This window comes from Epinephelus lanceolatus, chromosome 17, assembly GCF_041903045.1.
Source record: "Epinephelus lanceolatus isolate andai-2023 chromosome 17, ASM4190304v1, whole genome shotgun sequence".
In the NCBI taxonomy this organism is placed as follows: Eukaryota; Metazoa; Chordata; class Actinopteri; order Perciformes; family Serranidae; genus Epinephelus; species Epinephelus lanceolatus.
The window spans coordinates 42,908,745-42,924,330 of NC_135750.1; the positions used below are offsets into that span (position 1 = coordinate 42,908,745).

Sequence of the window (15,586 nt, forward strand, 5' to 3'; positions counted from 1 at the left end):
AACGAAGGAAGTTGAAAAACTAGTGTTTGAATGTGCAGATCAATATATTGAGATATAGGTTCAGTCAAAGATTGTGTACCAGCTACTATAGGACGTCCAGGCACAGGTTCCACACAACTCTTATGAATCTTAGGGAGTGTATAAAAAATAGGGCGTACTGGATGTCTATGAAACAGGAAATTATATTCATCTTGAGAGATAAGAGAGTCATTTAAAGCATTGCTTAAGAAAGAGTCCACTTCTCCAAGAAATTTCGCAGTGGGGTTATAGGTCAGAGGAGTATAAAATTGTCTATTGTCAAGTTGTCTCAAAATTTCTTCTCTATATGCTTCTTTACTTTGTAGGACAGTAACTCCTCCTTTATCAGCTTTGCAAATAACAATCAATCAATCAATTTCAATCAATTTTATTTATAAAGCCTGTTGGACTAAGAGTCTCATCCTACTCTCCAATGTGCTATGTGTGAGCTCAGTCCTGCGTGTTCTTTAATGAAGCAATAGGAGAAGATATTCGGTCTCAGTTAATGTAGTTTATTAAGCAGTAAAGGAATAAAATTACAGAGCTCTGGGTCTCAACTTCACGTCCCTGACGAACAACAAAGGTGTGTCAGTTCACGAAGTCTGACCTCCTGTCCTTTCCCTGACCCAGTATATTTGAGCGTAACAGAGTGTCATTGTGCACGCAAGGCGTTGTCCTCTTCTTATTGGCAGTTCCACTTCCTCCTTCACCACACCACGCCCCTGCCTCCTGTTAATCTGACTCCTTCCCACTGGCGGTGGGGGCGTGGTTCCTATTTTGAAAGACAAGAGAACAACATAACTCCCTACACGTGCTGTACCTTACTATCTGTTCATCACTTTCTATTCTTTTTACCATATATTAAACTAATTATCAAAGCATTGCGGTATGTGCTCCTCAGACTTCATGTCTCTTCCTCTCCTGTACTTCTCCACTTCTGCAAAGCAAACACATTCAGATCAGCTGAAATCATCTCAGTATTCTCATTGTTCACACATCTAAAACTTATATAGTGAAACACAACTTATAGTAAAACACATGAAATCATTCTATTCCCAACAAGCCCAATATCACAAATCACAATTGGCCTCACAGGGCTTTACAGCATACAACATCCCTCTGTCCTTAGGACCCTCACAGCGGATAAGGAAAAACTCCCCCCAAAAAAAACCCCTTTAACAGGGAAAAAAAACGGTAGAAACCTCAGGAAGAGCGGAATCTCTCTTCCAGAACGGACAGACGTGCAATAGATGTCGTACAAAACAGATCAACATAATAAATTAACAGTAATCCGTATGACACAATGAGACAGAAAGAGAGACAGAGAGAGAGACAGAGACAGAGATGCAGGACAGACGGTAATGACAGTAGCTTACAACAACATTAATGAAAGTAACAATATTATAATTATAGTTCTGGTTACTGTGGTACAATATGTTGAAAGTATATATTAATATCTGATAGTATACATATGTGACAATAATCATATGTGTATAATAACAGTAGAAGTATGACTAATGATAACAGCAGTAGAAGGAGGCATCTGGCAGGACCACGGCAGCAGCACAACCACACACGTCACACTATCCAGGCACCGCTGCAATACGAGTTAACCTGAGAGACAGTGGAGCACAAAGGCTCCGGAGAAGAAGCCAAGTTAGTGACATCCAGAATGGCCGAATTAGCAAGATGCAGTAATAGGACGTGAGAGAGAGAGAGAGAGAGAGAGAGAGAGAGAGAGAGAGAGAGAGAAGGAGAGAGAGAAGGAGAGAAGGTGGCCGGTGTATTATAGAGGGTCCTCCGGCAGACTAGGCCTAAATCAGCCTAACTAGGGGCTGGTACAAGGCAAGCCTGAGCCAGCCCTAACTATAAGCTTTATCAAAGAGGAAAGTCTTAAGTCTAGTCTTAAATGTGGAGACGGTGTCTGCCTCCCGGACCGTAACAGGAAGATGATTCCACAGGAGAGGAGCCTGATAGCTGAAGGCTCTGGCTCCTGATCTACTTTTGGAGACTTTAGGGACCACGAGTAACCCTGCGTTCTCAGAGCGCAGTGTTCTGGTGGGATAATATGGCACTATGAGCTCTTTAAGATATGACGGAGCTTGACCATTTAGAGCTTTATAAGTTAACAGTAGGATTTTAAATTCAGTTCTGGATTTTACAGGGAGCCAGTGCAGAGAAGCTAAAACAGGAGAAATATGATCTTGTTTCTTAGTTCCTGTTAGTACACGTGCTGCTGCATTCTGAATTAGCTGGAGAGTTGTTAAGGACTTACTAGAGCTACCTGATAATAGAGAGTTACAGTAATCCAGCCTTGAGGTAACAAAAGCGTGGACCAATTTTTCTGCATCTTTTCGGGTCAGGATAGGCCTAATTTCGCAATATTACGCAGATGAAAAAATGCAGTCCGTGAGGTTTGTTTTAAATGAGAATTAAAAGACAAATCTTGAGCAAATGTTACTCCAAGGTTTCTTACGGTAGTGCTAGAGGCCAGAGCAATGCCATCTAGAGAAACTATGTCATCAGATAAAGAGTCTCTGAGTTGTTTGGGGCCAAGAACAATAACTTCAGTTTTGTCTGAATTTAACATCAGGAAATTGGTGCTCACCCAGGTTTTTATGTCTTTAAGGCAATTATGAAGTTTAGTTAATTGATTACTTTCTTCTGGCTTCGTAGATAAATACAATTGTGTATCATCCGCATAACAATGGAAATTTACAGAGTGATTTCTAATGATGTTACCTAAAGGAAGCATATATAGAGTAAATAGGATTGGTCCGAGCACAGAACCTTGCGGAACTCCAAAACAAACTTTAGTACGTAAGGATGATTCATTATGAACGTCAACAAACTGAAAACGATCAGATAAATAAGATTTAAACCAGCTTAGTGCAGAACCTTTTAGGCCAATTAAGTGTTCCAGTCTCTGTAGCAGAATTTGATGGTCAACTGTGTCAAACGCCACACTAAGATCTAATAAAACAAGTACAGAGACAAGTCCTTTGTCTGAAGCAATCAAAAGGTCATTTGTAATTTTAACTAGTGCTGTCTCAGTGTTATGATGCACTCTAAATCCTGACTGAAATTCCTCAAATAAATTATTATCATGGAGAAAACAGAAGTGTCTTTGGATAACTCAATAAGAGCTTGTTTTTCTTGGGGACTAATGTAGTGATGACCTGCCATCTCTCTCACAACAGACTTTTGATGTGGAGCCTGAACTCACTGAAGCCACGGGGCCTTATAGACTGAGAACAAGGAGCACATTTGTCCCACCTGCCCTTAACCCTTCAGTAGCCACATTTTGCAGGCTTGTGGAACAGGAGGTGTCCTCTCAAGTTCAAGAAAAAGTCAAAGTAAAACTGTACTCCAACATTAGTCCCCAAGAAAAACAAGCTCTTACTGAGTTATCCAAAGACACTTCTGTACTGTTGTTCACAGTGCCTTTTTGTATGAACAGAGTATATTATGCATATGTTTATCTGTTTTCTGTGCATCTACTGCTATTAGCCGTGACATACTTTCTTAAGATTGTTTTTTGTTTATTCTTTGCCTATGAGTTGGTACTACATTTTATGGTGGAAATGTTAAGTGTTTTTCACACACCTGCTCTGATTGCTTCGAGCGTACTTAAACGCCACTTCTGTAACCATAGCTACACACTGAGGAAGACTTTCTGTCAACGTCTGTGTACTGGTACTGCCATCCAAGCTGGTTTATTAAACTTACCAAAAGGACATTTGAGAGTGCTGGCGTTTTTCCCTTTTTCACTGTTTTTGGCCATGCACCTTACAAGTGTATTTATTTTGAGAGTGCTTGATTTTTCCTACATGCCTAGTGGTAGGCCTACTTGTGGTGGCAACCTCCCTCTAGTGTACCAAACTGTTGTACATGAGTAGCTGTGAGAGAGTGAGGGCTGGTTGAGGCATAAATGCAGAGCCCCCCTGCGTTCCAATACCCATACTACCATACTATTTAGTATGCCAGAAAAAGAATTAGTGTGTCCCAATACATAGTATGTCAGATGCAGTATGCCAAAAGTACCAGGATGTTCTACTACATCCGGCCATATTTTGCAGTATGCATGTCATCATGCTTCTTTGGCCATTCTGACCCACAATCCTTTGCACAGCGGAAGTTACATCACAGTTACTGAGCTGCGTGTACAACTAACGCCCACACTTCCTTTCATACATGGTTTATTTAATTTGAGATACTAATACACTACATATTAGGACTGCAATGATCTGATTATATACTGTCACATATCATACCGTTTTCCAAGAACACAGATACAACATTCAACTTTATTGTGATTATAGTATAATCAATGTTAGGGTTCAACTATGACTACAATATAGAAGATTCTACCAGTATAGGCAGTGGTGTAAGTGTGGTATAAATAATGAATGAATATGACTAAATATGAATACACTATGGGCCAGGTATGAGCAGTATAGACTAGTAAATATATAAATAGTAAAAGTCAAATACATATTAAGTAATGTAGTAAGAATGTGCAAGTATGTTACACTACAAATAAAAGTAATGTGACTGTAAGGCTGCTTCATGTGCAGACAGAATATAGTGCCAGCAGCTGCATAGCTGTAAATATATTTAACATCAAACATCTGCCAGCAACAGAGAGCTATGTGTGAAGGGGGTTAATAAGCCTACTGGTGACTAGTTCAATAGACAGGTCACTAATAATAGGCTTGGGACTGTTTACGTGAACACGTCAGTTTATTAGAAAACAACATACATTACGACATAACAGCAACAGAGCTCTCTGGCACCTCCAACGGTATGCACAGCTCTGGCGAGCTTGACGAGAGGAGATTTGCTGCATCTCCGAAGTACAACAACACAAAATACTCAAATGTGGCGCTACGGACGGCGGCGGAAGTGAGCAAGAGGGTCGGAGTTCAGGGAGCGATGTGATGGCGAATGTAGTGTGTCCCAATAGTATGCATACTGCATGCATACTGCATACTACACTACATACTTTTTAAGGGCAGCTGCAGTACATACTAAAAGTATATAGTAGAAGTATGCGATTTGGAACGCAGGGCTGGTCTGGGCTGTTATGTTTAGGCCATACAACACCATGGATACTAGTGCCAAGAGTGAAACTGGCACTGACTCCTCCTGGCAGTGGGCATCAAATGAGCCACTTACGTTTTGCTTCATCTTGAGCATGTCTTTCCTCACTACGTTAGCAGCTCTGGCTAGATGAACTGCCTTGTTGTCAGCATCATGCTCACATGCTTTCCCCAATGCAGCACCAACATCCTCATTGCACACCACATCACAACCTTGCTTGTGAGCATCCATGTCTCGGAAGTAACTCAGTATTCTGTTCTTGAGTTTGGTGGAGTGTACACGCCCCATCACATGTGTTCCAAGTAGTGCTGCACGATTAATGTAATCGCAATCGCAATTGCGATGTCACGTTTACATAACCACATAAAAGGCTGCGATTTGCGATTTAATGTAAATAAATGTTAACATGTGTGCCTATGAACATAACTACCTCTCCTGTAGCGTGCAGAGTTTGTTGACATTACACCCACAAGCTATCCTGGTGTGTGCAGCACGTATGGTCAGGTGACCACCCGGAGTGCAGCAGTGACCAACATAGACGCTGAAGAAGAGCGTGAGCACGATCATGAACAGGCTGAGTTGGTGGCGAAAAAAACGTCTATTATATGGCGATACTTTGGATTCAGGTACAGCAATGTTGAACAGAAAGACGTGCTGTGTAAAAGTTTAAAAGTTAAAGTCGCCATGTCCCGAGGCAACACGACCAATCTACATCAGCACTTGAGACAGCACAGGGACAAGTACGAAAGATGCATGCAAGAGAAAGCCAAGCCGTGTAACGTTAAAGACAATGAGACAACTGAAAGCCGCCACAGCCTCATAAAACAACATCCAAGCACAGTTATGCATACATTTGTAAGTGTCACGGGGAAATCATGGACTCCATAACAAACTATAAAATAACAAATGAAAAACTGAGCAATTTTGCTCGGTTTCGGCCCACTTGACATGCTGCTGTGTTGTGCTATGGCGTGCTGGAAATTTTCATTTACGTGACAACGCTTGAATGCAACACAGGCTCACACTGCTGTAGGTACAGTGCAGTGCTGTGCTGCTGTGTGAGCAGCGTTTGACTGTGCTCAGTCTGTTGATGGTCATTTTACACACTGTCAATAACAATAACTATGTCAGGTCAGGTCAGTGCCCCCCTAATATAATGTAGGGGTAACACTGAATCAAGCAAAAAGACTCATGGTAACATTTTTTTTTAATTATATTGTAATCGCAACCAAGTTGGAATGTTGATGCGTTATGCAAATCATCCTGGTTTGCTACAGAAGAAGCATACCTCTGTTGAATGATACTCATGTCCACTGCTATGACGGGTGAACTCGTGGGTTTCTGAATCATCTTCGTGGGGCATTTTCCTCTTTTCAGCCCTCTGAAGTTTTGTTGGTAACACTTTACAATAAGGTACACAAAATTAGAGTAGTTACTGAGGAACTAATGAGGAACGAATGAGGAACTAACTATTAGTTAATGGTCAGTTCTTCATTAACTCACGATCAAATTTCAGAGGAGTAGTTACTGAGGAACTAATGAGGAACTATTGAGTAGTTACTGAGGACCTAAGGTACACAAAATTAGAGTAGTTACTGAGGAACGAATGAGGAACTAATGAGGAACGAATGAGGAACGAATGAGGAACTAATGATGAACTAACTATTAGTTAATGGTCAGTTCTTCATTAACTCATGATCAAATTTCATAGAGGGGTTAATCACGACTTAATAATTAGTGAACTAGTTACTTCATCAGTGCAGAATCATTACTCAATAACCTGTCCATTAGTTAACCTTTTTATGTCCTAAAGTAAAGTGACACATAATGAGTAGTCTTTCATTACTTCATCATTATCTTTACAATTAATTCCTTAACAAAAATAATCAGACAGCAGGATTCATGAGAAGAGTTTTAGTCATTATTTTCAGACCACATACACATTAATATGACCATCCATGTTATTCTGTACGATGATGCCTTAGAAATAAATATGATAGTGTGTCACATTTTAGGTAGGTTAAGCTTAAAGAATTTATCATGGGGGCTGCGTGTAAAGTACTGTATACTGATCACACCGTTGTTCACAGTACAGTTGTTTGAGGTGCACAAAATTTAAAGTAGTTACTACGAAACAAATTTGGAATGAATGAGGAACTAACTATTAGTTAATAGTCAGTTCTTCAGTAACTCCTGATCAAATTTCAGTAGTTACTGAGGAATTAATGAGGAACTAACTATTACGTAATCATTACCTACCCTTTTTGTGTACCCTAAAGTAAAGTAATGATAATGGTAATGATTACTGAATCATTACCTACTCATTAGTTACTCTTTTTGTGTACCCTAAAGTAAAGTGAGACATCAAAATGAGTAGGTAATGATTCAGTACTCATTACCTACTCATTTTGATGTCTCACTTTAAAATGAGTAGGTAATGAGCACTGAATCATTACCTACTCATTAGTTACTCTTTTTGTGTACCCTAAAGTAAAGTGAGACATCAAAATGAGTAGGTAATGAGTACTGAATCATTACCTAATCATTAGTTACTCTTTTTGTGTAGCCTAAAGTAAAGTGAGACATCAAAATGATTAGGTAATGATTACTGAATCATTACCTAATCATTAGTTACTCTTTTTGTGTACCCTAAAGTAAAGTGAGACATCAAAATGATTAGGTAATAATTACTGAATCATTACCTACTCATTAGTTACTCTTTTTGTGTACCCTAAAGTGAGACATCAAAATGATTAGATAATGATTACTGAATCATTACCTACTCATTAGTTACTCTTTTTGTGTACCCTAAAGTAAAGTGAGACATCAAAATAAGTAGGTAATGAGTACTGAATCATTACCTACTCATTAGTTACTCTTTTTGTGTACCCTAAAGTAAAGTGAGACATCAAAATGAGTAGGTAATGAGTACTGAATCATTAGCTACTCATTAGTTACTCTTTTTGTGTAGCCTATCGTAAAGTAAAGTGAGACATCAAAATGAGTAGGTAGTGATTCAGTACTCATTACCTACTCATTTTGATGTCTCACAGCCCAGGGGGGGCCCGGCCACGCTGCCCCAAGCCCAGGGAGCACGAGGAGACCCCCCCCCCCCCCCCCCCGGCACACAGGGCGAGCAGTCCAGGCACACCCGCCCCCAGGGGAAACCGCCCGGCCCCGCGATCCCCCACAGAGCCAGGGAGCAGCCCCGGATTCAAGGGGAAGAAGGTGCACCTAACACATGCTTAAGACCTTGAGTTCTGATGAACCACTGTGGTATATTGTGGTGAGAGAGATAGAGGGATTAGGGGTTACATCATTAACAGAAACACGTTACATATTACACAACAGTCTTTCTTGAGTTGTAATATTTATATGTACAGGTGGCATATGCTCACAGGCTGAGTGGCACTATACAGACACGTTTAGTGAGTGAATAAATGGTGACCATTTTTCTGTAAAGTATGTTAATTGGTTTCTGTGGCCAGCAGATATTTTCTGGTTGATGGTTGATGTTGAGGGTCTGTTTATCTTTCCAATTGACTAGGATTGTTTTCTTGGCAATGGCGAGAGCTACAAGAAGAGAGTTGCAGTGGCTGTTTGGGAGGTCAATTGTCATCAGGTCACCAATTAAACACATGTTGGGAGATAATGGGATCTTGCAGTCCAAAATGGAGGAGAGTTTTTGAGTGACTGTTGACCAGAAGTGCTGGACGGGTGAACATAACCAGAGTGCATGAAAGTAGGTGTCTGCAGTGTTCTGAGTACACTGAGTGCATGTGTCAGATTGACTAAAGCCCATTCTATTCATCTTTTGTTGGGTGATGTGTGTTCTGTGGAGTACTTTAAATTGGATAAGTTGTATATTAGTGTGTCTTGTCATCTTAAATGTATTTTTGCATATCTGAGTCCAGAAGTCAGGGTCCGGTGATACACCCAGCTCTTTTTCCCATTTTAATAATGGTAAATGTATAGAACTGGTCTTTGACAGTAATTTATAAATCTTAGAAAGGTTCTTCTTATTACTCGGAGAAAGCTTTGTAATATGTTTGGCAAATTCTGGTGGCTGCAAAGTGTCCTGAGGCGCTGGAATTCTCCTCTTGATTGTTTTTATCAATTGTGAATATTGTAGAAAATTCCCATTTCTTATTTCAAAAGTTTGAAATAAGTTTGTGTATGTCATAAGTATATTGTCTTGGAAAAGGTGATGGAGATGAGTTACTCCCTTCATCTCCCATGTGCTAAAATGGAGAGGTCTTTTGTTAATTTCAATATCCGGGTTGTGCCAAATTGGAGAGAGCAAGCAAGGTTCTATCGGAGAGTTTGTGATTTCTAGTGTTTTCCACCAGGCTGATAAGGTGGAAGCAATCATTGGGTTCTTAAAACAGTTATGACATCTGAGTGTAGTGGTGATAAACGGGAGGTCAGAGAGTTTTATATTGTTGCAGTCCGCCTGTTCTAGTTCGAGCCAGGAGTTGTAGTCTTCGTTAGGATATAACCATTTCAATAGGTATTTAGCTGGTTAGCTAAATAGTAATGTTTAAAGTTAGGAGCGTCCAATCCCCCTTCCAATTTGTTTTTCTGAAGGGTGCTTAGGCTAATTTTTGCTGTTTTGTTCTTTGAGTAGAATTTTATAATTGCAGAATCTAATGACAGGAACCATTTCGATGGGGGTGTGAATGGAATCATGGAAAAAAAATAATTAATTTGGGGTAGAATTTTCATTTTAACTGTGGCTATTCGTCCCAGGAGGGAGATGGGAAGATTATTCCAGCGCTTCAGGTCACCACAGATCTTATCTAGCAGCGGGCTAAAGTTCAGGTGGACCAGGTCTGATAGTTTGGGTGAAATATTTATGCCAAGATATCTTATGTTGCCCACAGGGAGAAAAAATTTTTGGTCTGCAGGATTCCAAAAGTTCTCCGTTATTGGCAGTATTGTCGATTTGGACCAGTTGATGGAGTAGTCCTAAAGTTTAGAAAAATTTGTTATGAGATTAAATACTTCATGTAAAGACGATTTCGGTTCTTGTAGATAAAGTAAAATGTCATCGGCATATAGATTAATTTTATGCTCTGAATTGGCGGAATGGATACGTATGATCTTGCTGTTCTGATGGACTGCCATAGCCAATGGTTCGAATATTGCAAACAGTAGAGGTGAGAGTGGGCACCCTTGTCTTGTTCCTCTCTGCAAAATGAAGCTTTGAGATGTGATCCCGTTGGTGGTGACTGTGGCCTTAGGGGAATTATATAAGGCTGATACCCACTGGATAAATTACTCTCCAAAGCCAAATCCACTCAGGGTGGCAAATAGGAAGGACCAGTTGACCTTGTCGAAGGCTTTTTCTGCATCAAGTGACAGAATAATTGCTTTTGTATTAACGCGTTGTACTTTACTTATCAGATTAAGAACTCTTCTGACATTATTACTTGAGTGTCTGCCATTAATGAAGCCCGTTTGATCATTATGAATTATTGATGCGATTATTTTCTCCAGTCTAGAAGCAAGTGCCTTTGAGATAATTTTGATATCACTGTTGATTGGTGATAGAGGACGGTAGCTAGAAGGAAGTGTGGGGTCTTTGTCTGGCTTTAGTAATAATTTGATTGCTGCTGTATTCATGTGAGGTCTTATACCTCCGTTCTTTTTGATCTCTGTCACTGTCCTGATGAAAAGTGTCCCAGTATCTTCTGGGTTTGGATTATTTACTGTTGAATATAAGTTATGGTAGAAAGAATAGAAAATCTGATTGATCTCCTGAGGAGATTGTGTGTAATTTCCGGACAGCCCCTGGATTGTTGGTATCAGAGATTTTTCTTTATTGCATTGGAGCTGATTAGCCAAAAATTTTCCTGATTTGTTACTGTGTTCAAAATTATTATATCTTAGTTGCTGTATGATAAATTCAGTTTTCTTGTATAGAATATTGTCCAGTTGCGATTTTGTACACTGTAATTGGGTCCATACTTGATCACTTGGATTGTTTACATATTCCTGTGTTAGTTGTTTAATTTTTTCCTCAATGTTTTTTTCTGCTTGCAATTCCTTTTTCTTCTTGTAGGAGGAGTATGATATAATTTTTCCTCTGATTACTGCCTTCCCAGTTTCCCATATTAAAGATGGAAATAAAGTTAGAGAGTCATTGTCTTCAAGAAAGTTTGCCCACTCCCGTCTCACCATTTTGTCAAAGTCTGGGTCTTTAAGTAAAGAGATATTAAAGCGCCATGTTGGGGGCCGTTTATGGATGGTTTCTATTTGCAGATTGAGTGATATTGGTGCATGGTCGCTGATAATGATTGGGTGTATTTTTGTGGTAATTTTTTGTGAGATGGAGTTATTTAAGAGAAAAAAGTCAATTCTTGAAAATGAGCGATGCACAGGAGAGAAGAAAATATATTCCCTCTTCGATGGGTATTTGAGTCTCCAGCCATCGCCAAGCCCAAAATCATCCATATATTCCTGTATTATCTTAGCCGATTGTGATTGCTTTGTGTGTACTGAGTTACTAGATCAGTCTAATGAAGCATTTAGGACTGTGTTAAAGTCTCCTCCAATTATAGTTGTCGAGCTGTCTGATAGGTTAGATAGTAGAGAGAAGATTGTGTGAAAGAAGGCTGGATCATCATTATTAGGGGCATACAGATTAACGATTGTATATAATTTGTTAAAGACTGTTGCCTGAATAATGATGTAGCGGCCTTCTGGGTCTGTTACCATGCTGTTTAAAGTAAATGGTAGTCTCTTGTGGACCATGATAGAGACACCTCTTTGTCTGATGTTATAGCAGGATGAAAAAATTTGATTAAAATTTGGATCTTTAAGAGATTTTTCTTCTGACTTTAGCAAGTGGGTTTCTTGTAGGAGAAAAATATCTGTTTTCAATTTTGTGACAAAGTCCATCACTTTAATTTTTTTCGCCTGTGAGCGGATGCCATGTACATTCCAGGAAACCAAGTTTAGGTGTGACATTGACAAAGTGGGGGTTTTATCATACTGTGTGTGGGTATGGAGAATGATCTGTGTGTCTTTCTATGTGAGTTTCTATCTGCGTGGATTTTGCATGAGTATATGTAATTATTAAGTGTATGTATTACAGTCAACCGATGTGTTAAGGATGAAGCATCGCAGATATGGAGCAGAGCATTAGAATATATACAAGCATGTTCAACAACCAGAAGCGCCTGTGGGGCGGGGGGGGGGGGGGGGGGGGGGGGGGGGTGCATGAAGGAGGGAAAAAAATAGAGAAGGAAAGGGAGAATATTGGGTGGAGTATGTGAAGTGTACATTCACACCCTGTGAGATTTTTTTTTTCCTTTTTTTCCTTTTCATAAGGTGTTTAGCACTTGTTGGCCCCTTTGCCTTCACTCTGCGGTCCAGCTCACCCCAAACCATCTCGATTGGGTTCAGGTCCGGTGACTGTGGAGGCCAGGTCATCCGCCGCAGCACTCCATCACTCTCCTTCTTGGTCAAATAGCCCTTACACAGCCTGGAGGTGTGTTTGGGGTCATTGTCCTGTTGAAAAATAAATGATCGTCCAACTAAACGCAAACCGGATGGGGTGGCATGTCGCTGCAGGATGCTGTGGTAGCCATGCTGGTTCAGTGTGCCTTCAATTTGAATAAATCCCCAACAGTGTCACCAGCAAAACACCCCCACACCATCACACCTCCTCCTCCATGCTTCACAGTGGGAACCAGGCATGTGGAATCCATCCGTTCACCTTTTCTGTGTCTCACAAAGACACGGCGGTTGGAACCAAAGATCTCAAATTTGGACTCATCAGACCAAAGCACAGATTTCACTGGTCTAATGTCCATTCCTTGTGTTTCTTGAACCAAACAAATCTCTTCTGCTTGTTGCCTCTCCTTAGCAGTGGTTTCCTAGCAGCTATTTGACCATGAAGGCCTGATTGGCGCAGTCTCCTCTTAACAGTTGTTCTAGAGATGGGTCTGCTGCTAGAACTCTGTGTGGCATTCATCTGGTCTCTGATCTGAGCTGCTGTTAACTTGCCATTTCTGAGGCTGGTGACTCGGATGAACTTATCCTCAGAAGCAGAGGTGACTCTTGGTCTTCCTTTCCTGGGTCGGTCCTCATGTGTGCCAGTTTCATTGTAGCGCTTGATAGTTTTTGCGACTCCACTTGGGGACACATTTAAAGTTTTTGCAATTTTCCGGACTGACTGACCTTCATTTCTTAAAGTAATGATGGCCACTCGTTTTTCTTTAGTTAGCTGATTGGTTCTTGCCATAATATGAATTTTAACAGTTGTCCAATAGGGCTGTTGGCTGTGTATTAACCTGACTTCTGCACAACACAACTGATGGTCCCAACCCCATTGATAAAGCAAGAAATTCCATTAATTAACCCTGATAAGGCACACCTGTGAAGTGGAAACCATTTCAGGTGACTACCTCTTGAAGCTCATGGAGAGAATGCCAAGAGTGTGCAAAGCAGTAATCAGAGCAAAGGGTGGCTATTTTGAAGAAACTAGAATATAAAACATGTTTTCAGTTATTTCACCTTTTTTTGTTAAGTACATAACTCCACGTGTTCATTCATAGTTTTGATGCCTTCAGTGAGAATCTACAATGTAAATAGTCATGAAAATAAAGAAAACGCATTGAATGAGAAGGTGTGTTCAAACTTTTGGCCTGTACTGTATATATCCATATATCCACATGTACATACCTATACATCTGCATATATACATACATACATACATATATATTAGGGCTGCATGATTAATTGCATTGCAATCGCAGGAATGCTTAATTATCTGTTGCAGGAGAAATGTATCAGAGTACCATTTTGAATGAAATATACATATATATATATTTATTTATTTCAAGAATAGTGCAGCCCCAATATATATATATATATATATATATATACATATATATATATATATATATATATATATATATATATACACACACATGCATACACACGTCTTTTGGTCTTTTTTTTTTATTCCTTTTATAATACAATTAAGCTATGGTTCTACTTTGTTTTGTGGTTTTAGGGGCACTTATCTCACTTAGAAGAGCCATGGGGTGGTGGTAGAGTGGCGGAACAGCTGCCCATCTATGTATAATTTGTCGACCACAAGAGAGGTCCTATTTCCCCTCTGCCTGTGCTCTTTTAAAATGGGATATAACACCTTTCCGCCTCTCGTTGATTTTCCTGGGGAACTGATCGTTCATACCGAATGAAGTGCCTTTTAGCTCTCGTCCTTTACTCTTAACGAGCATTTTCTGCTGATAATGTTCGAATTTGGCGATGATCGGACGAGGACGCTGACCTCCTTGGGGTCCGAGTCTGTGGACGCGGTGAAAGGTGATGTTGTTGACAGTCTCCGTCGGGATCTTGAGGGCCGTCACCATGAACTTTTTTACCTGGACTTCTGGGTTGATCAGGATTTACTGAAGAACTAATAGTTAGTTCATCATTCATTCCAAATTTTCGGTCGATTGAGCATGTTGAGTCGGCAGCGGAGCTTGTCGGTGAGAGAGATCCCTCTGACTGGCTGTTCAGGTGTTATATCCTCTTCCCTGTAGCAGGCGAATCTGCCTGTAGTGAAGCCGGGGCTAACCGGTGCTTCCTCCTCAGGCTCCACTTCACTCAGCTACCCGGCAGATCCGCTGCTTCTTCCCACTTTAACCTCAATAACAAACCGGAGCTAGCTGGGAGCGGCTAGCGGATCGTTAGCCGCAGCATGACCGGAGGGAAGCAGCCAGTTAGCCTCCGCTAGCTTCCCAGCTAACGTTAGCCCCGGGGCACCGAGCCCTGGTTTGTTATTCAGGTTAAAGTGGGAAGAAGCAGCGGGTTTGTCGGGCAGCTGAGTGAAGTTGAGTGAAGTGGAGCCTGCGGAGGAAACACCGGGAGCGTCTGGATGTAATAGTCCGTGGAGGTGCTGCGGTGCTCGGCTGCACAGATAGGAAACCCCTCGGCTGACAGGATGCATCACTCTGTCACTCCGCGCTACTTTGTTGATCTCATGCGTTCAACGGACTTCCGGTTTCCCTTTTTGCGTTATTTCCTTTCACGCAGGCGCAGAACGTACGTGCTACTTGGCCGTCGGATGTATGTTGTGTTCGAAACTGCATACTACATACTACATACTGCCATACTACATACTACATACTCAATCAACAGACAGTATGCAGACCGTTTACTCTGTAGCATACTACATGATAACCCACAATGCATTTCGCTCCTGCTCGAGCCGAAATCAGCCGGCCTTAAGCTGATTTCACTTAAGCTCTAAACTCTGTAAATATATAACTTTAGCAACATTTGAAACATTTTTAGGCAAGAAAGTAGCCGTTTAGATCCACACCGTGTTGAAAATCTGACCAAATACCAGCTGTTTACAATTTTGTTCGGACGATTTCGGAGATTTCGGCGCTACTCAAGCTAGCCGTAGTGAGCAAGGCACTTCCGGTTATTTTCACAAAATAAA

General features: G+C 40.7%; 1 long non-coding RNA gene across 1 annotated transcript; it reads right to left on the reverse strand.

Annotated features, from left to right (window-relative positions):
* Positions 1 to 514: 514 nt before the first annotated feature.
* On the reverse strand, positions 515 to 12,314 carry LOC144458364 (uncharacterized). The gene is made up of 2 exons (XR_013487858.1): positions 874 to 12,314; positions 515 to 790 (listed from the first exon to the last, which is right to left on the reverse strand). It is a non-coding gene; the product is annotated as an uncharacterized LOC144458364 (long non-coding RNA).
* Between the last annotated feature and the right edge of the window lie 3,272 nt (positions 12,315 to 15,586).